Source organism: Hordeum vulgare, chromosome 3H (assembly GCF_904849725.1).
Source record: "Hordeum vulgare subsp. vulgare chromosome 3H, MorexV3_pseudomolecules_assembly, whole genome shotgun sequence".
Classification (NCBI taxonomy): Eukaryota; Viridiplantae; Streptophyta; class Magnoliopsida; order Poales; family Poaceae; genus Hordeum; species Hordeum vulgare.
Genome location: NC_058520.1, coordinates 8,997,023 through 9,002,119, shown reverse-complemented (window position 1 = coordinate 9,002,119; position 5,097 = coordinate 8,997,023). Strand labels below are relative to the sequence as shown.

Genomic DNA, 5,097 nt, shown 5'->3' with positions numbered 1-5,097 from the left:
ATATACTTTATTTTGTGGGAAATGCATATTAATTAAGGCTACGTCGATGATAAATATTGGTTCAGAATGAGTACATACCTCGACATGCATGTATACATATCTATATGCCTGCATGACATGGTTAATGCAGTTCATGGAGACAAACCATTTTTTCTCGAGAGTAGATGTAAATGATACCGATGAGTGAGGCATCAAAATAATGTCAAAGTGATATTATTTTTGATTGCATCTTGAGAGCCCATTTTTCTTGCATGTTGGAGAGTACTTCATGTGCTTGCCAATATTGCAACGTGGCTTACAAAATGATGTGTGCATCATCGTCACCTTGACCATGCTTGTACGTCAATATCGTGTACCAAGTGACCTCCACGATCCATACATCCGTGTATTGCTTCATTAGGCTCCAAGCATATGAAAAACCATTCATGTACTTGGCTTAAACGGACGATCAGTAGAAGCTATATCCTCACACTTCCATTGTCGAACCCTTTGAGCCAGTTTCACTTCAGAAACTATTTAAAGATTGTCAAACAAACATAAACAAAAGCCCCATGATATCTAGAACTTCGATGTTGGAAAGATAATGTAATTCTTCCTTGAAACTGATGGTAAATCAGCAAAATAGTAATCTGCTATTATCTTTACTTACTAATAAAACAATTAGTGCTTTTGTCGTCCGTTATTAACATTGTTCATAAAATTGATGAAAATTACCCATAATTGCCACTTATAAGTCATAGAAAACGTTTCAAACAGGAAAATCTCCGGACTGGGCCGGCCCATGTAGGGACCTCCTATATTACGCTCTGGGAATTGGAAAAAGATGCATCACACCTATTTTGGCTGGCCCATGCGTGGCCGCCTGTACTTTTAGTTTAGTTTTTATTTTACTTTTCAGTTCCATTTTTTATAATATAAGTAATTTAGAACTTCAAATAACTTTTCTTAAATCTAAGAAACTGAGAATTTTGAAATAAAATATTTAAAAAACATATTTTTTTTGAGAAATCAAAAACTACTCAGGAGTTTTGAAAAATGTTTGCATATACAAAAAAATGTTTAAATTTTTAGAAAATGTCTGTAAAATGAAAAAAGTCAATAATTTTAAACAAAAGTCCGTTTAAAAATCTTAAAAACAGTTCGTGCCTTTGTTTTTAGTCTCATTTTTTATTTTTATTTTCTGTTCCATTTTTTAAAATGTAAATAATATCGACTTTTGAAAAACTTTTGCAACTTATAAAACTGAGAATTTTGAAATAGAATTTTGAAAAAACATAAAATGTTTGTGAATTCAAAAAATGCTCGGGATATTTGTAAAAGTATTTCCATATTCAGAAAAATGTTCATAATTTTGAGAACAATGTTGGTGAAAACAATAAAAGTCCATGATTTTGAGAAAAAAAATTGTGTATTATTTTTTGAGTGCAATTGAAACAAATGTTTGCTAATTCAAAAAATGTTCATGCATTTCAAGAAATGTCCTAAAATATTAAGGACATAATATGACCAGCATCCTTAAAAATTATAATTATTTTTCTCCCGTTGCAACGCACGGGCCCTTTTGCTCGTTGAAGATTAAAGTGACAAAATCAGGTTCTCTGGCTGTAGCTTGCAAACCGTAACTCAAGATGAATTAAATTACATATATAATTAGTGAACTAACAACGTGCACTATGAAAGATGTGTCTATGTGCATAGACAGTGCAGCCTCTAGAAACCATGTGACACTCAAAGGCTGCGGTGGAAAGTAACACTATTTGTCATATGCAGGGATGAAAATACATATGTACGTCAATTTATGCGTAGACAGGTTACTTAGATGAATGGATGGAACCGAGTTGCAGCCAACGTCCATCATCAAAAGTTTACATGTTTGCTATAGTTTTTGTTGCAAGCATCAAACAACCTGCAATATACAACATAATTTTACATGATCTCAAAGCAATATCATGCAGGTCCATCTTGCATCAAATTTATGAACGTAAAATTTTAGAAATTTTACCCATCCGGGATAAGATAGAAGGTTTCGGTGCCAGGGTAAAACATGTGTCCCATGATACGACAATTACTCAAGACATCCAATAAAAAGATGAGATCCGACGAAAAATCAAACAAAATATAGAATTCCCTGGCTTGCTCCAGAAATCGTAGCGCCACACACTTTTACGCCTTTAACCAAGCGAAATAAACACATACAGTTTGGAGAGAATATTGATAAGAAATAATTTGTACATAGTTTTAGCCTACAAATATCGGCAAACACTTTAAAGTATTCTTCACACGGTTAAACATTTGTATAGTATTATACACTACTGTTGATGGCTCTTGATGGCTTACCATTTTTCTCAGCAGTACGTAGTATGTTGTGCCCCCTATATCTTCCCTATACACACACTCCAACTTGTTTATGAATTAAGAAGAATGCAAGAATGTGTAAAGGGGGATGCTTAAAAATAAGAATCAAGTAGTCTCGAACAATAGAAATATGATGGCTCCCTGAAATAACAGATTAAGACTGATCATTAGAGGGTTGAGGGCAGAATTGTGCCGATCAGCCGTATCTATTTCTAAAAATTAGAGAACACATAACTAATTACCAAGACTGAAGAAAGTATGAAGTCAGACCGAATATTTGAATTTAAGAAGACAATCGTTTGTGTTGATCAAAAATTGATAGCACCACCTAGTTTATGTGGTATGGAACCCCGCATGTAAAGACGATGATATATGCACTTTATATTGTTTAAGGATCAGTATAAAGACTTATAATGGTGCTTAAGTTAGTGCAGGAAAGTTGATAGAAAGAGTTAACTCGACTGCCAGCTTCAACCTAAAACTGCATATAGATATCTAGGCTGGTGAAAAACTAAAAGATTGGAGCAAGATTGCACAGAACATTTATCAACTAATTACCAAGACGACAAATAACCTGCTATTTTGAGAGAAATCATTGTAATCAAGTACGTAGTTTTGCAACAAAACAGATCTGTGAGCTTAGCCTGCTTGTCGTGGTAGGAGCCTGGCATCTAATCCGTGCATACGCCAAGAACTGAGAAGGGGCCAAGCTCGGGTCAAGTTGGATCAGATGTAGGATAGCACCGTGTTGCATAAACCAATCAACTGGGCGTTCTATTCTGACAGGAAGGAGTTGATCTTCAGCTGGGCGTCCATGGGCGTCCAAAGAAACGGAGGCGATGCAGCGGCGGCGGCGGCGGTCGTGGCGTGGATGAGGATGCGCTGGGGCAGTTCTTTTGGACGCTATCTATGCTAGAACATCGCTATATTTTTTTTATGCTTGTACGTACAGATTGGATCCTTTTTTTTTCTTCTTTATTACTTATTCTAGACGTGGCAACCAAATTTTATTTTATGCTTGTACGTATAGATTGGATTTTTTTTCTTCATTACTTATTGTAGACGTGGCAACCAAAAAGGATTTTTTTCCGTTGGCAAATCTATATATATTTTTTTACGGTCTATTGGCTAATCTACACCGTAATAACTTGGTCCTATCAGATGAACGGCTCTAATTTTCTAATGAACGTGGAAATTATTAGGGAGCCTCTAATTAGTATAGGTGCCAATCTATATAATTTTTTTAACGGTCTATTGGCTAATCTACACCGTAATAACTTGGTCCTACCAGATGAACGGTTCTAATTTTTTAATTAACGTGGGAATTATTAGGAAGCGTCTAATTAGTAGAGGTACAGATGACTTGCTGCTGTTAAACCAACTTCCTGACGTGATGCACAAGGAGAAGATAGGCTCAGCCGCCGTATGCAGCTAGAATATCTAGAGGACTTTAGATTCTATTGTTTAAACTACCTTCTCCTAGTACTTATCTCTTTGTAATCTTCCTCTCCAAGTTGTATGCATATCAGGGTTCGCCCCTGCCTATATAACACGGACCCATCGCCTTTAACGAGGTAATACGTTAAGCTAAATCTTACATGGTAATCAGAGCCTTCTTCCACCATCACATCTAGACTTTCTCTCGCCACCTCCGTTGCTCCACCATGTCGTCTTCCTCTGCCGCACCAATGTCCGTCATCAACGGGCAAGTCACAAAGAAGCTCACCAAGACAAACTATGTCCAGTGGCGTGCGCAAATCACGCCACAGCTCATCAGCGCAGGGTCTTCGGCTATGCCGATGGATCCACACCGGAGCCACCGAAGAGCAACATCACCAAAGACAAAGATGGAAAAGAGGATTCTGTCCCGAACTCTCTACATCAAGCCTGGGTCAGGGAGGATCAACAGGTACAAGCACATCTCTTGAACAACCTATCTCGAGATGTCCTTGTTCAGGTCACCTCCATCCGCAAGGCCAACGAGCTCTGGACTGCACTTGCCAGCATGTTCTCATCGCAGTCCAGATCGCTGGTGAACAACTTCTGCATTGCTCTCTCCTACGCGTAGAAGGGTACCCAATCTGTGGGCACTTACTTTGCCCACATGCGCCCGCTTGCTGATGAGCTGGCAGCCGCCGGCGAGCCCTTGGATGACGACGAAGCGATCTCCTACATCCTCGTAGGGTTGGATATGTAGTACCAGCCCCTGGTGTCGGCCTTCGACGCCCGCACCGAACCAGTCACCCTCGACGATCTCTTTGCTCACATCAGCACTTCTGATCAGAGGGTGGCGCTGTTCCACAACGCCGTCGGCTTCAAATCATCTGCAAACGTTGCCTCTCATGGCAGCTGTCGAGGGTCTCTCTACCGTGGCACGCCACGTAACAAGGGCAAGCCTGCGGGGAACACCAACAACACCAACTCCCAGCATTAGGGGCAGCGGTCGTCCCCCTCGTCCAACAACAGGGGCCGTTGCATCTTCAAAACCTCTTGTCCCGATGCCATCAGATGCCAAATCTGTGGGAAACCCGACCACTCCGCAAAGGATTGTCGATACAAGTTTGATGAGGATGAAGGTGACTCCTCACAGGATGAAAAAGTTGCAGGAGGTGTTGAAGGATGGTATGGCGTCGACACCAACTGACCCAAACCAAATCCAAATCATTGTAACAAGATAAAAAAGGAAGCTAAATGGAACCATGAATCATTATGATACGATAACGGTGCTCAAAACTCTTACTA

At 39.5% G+C, this 5,097-nt stretch overlaps 1 non-coding gene across 1 annotated transcript; it reads left to right on the top strand.

Moving 5' to 3' along the window:
- The first annotated feature begins 4,498 nt into the window (after nucleotides 1-4,498).
- LOC123445837 lies at nucleotides 4,499-4,636 on the top strand. The gene has a single exon (XR_006631201.1). It is a non-coding gene; the product is annotated as a small nucleolar RNA Z247 (small nucleolar RNA).
- Nucleotides 4,637-5,097: the final 461 nt, after the last annotated feature.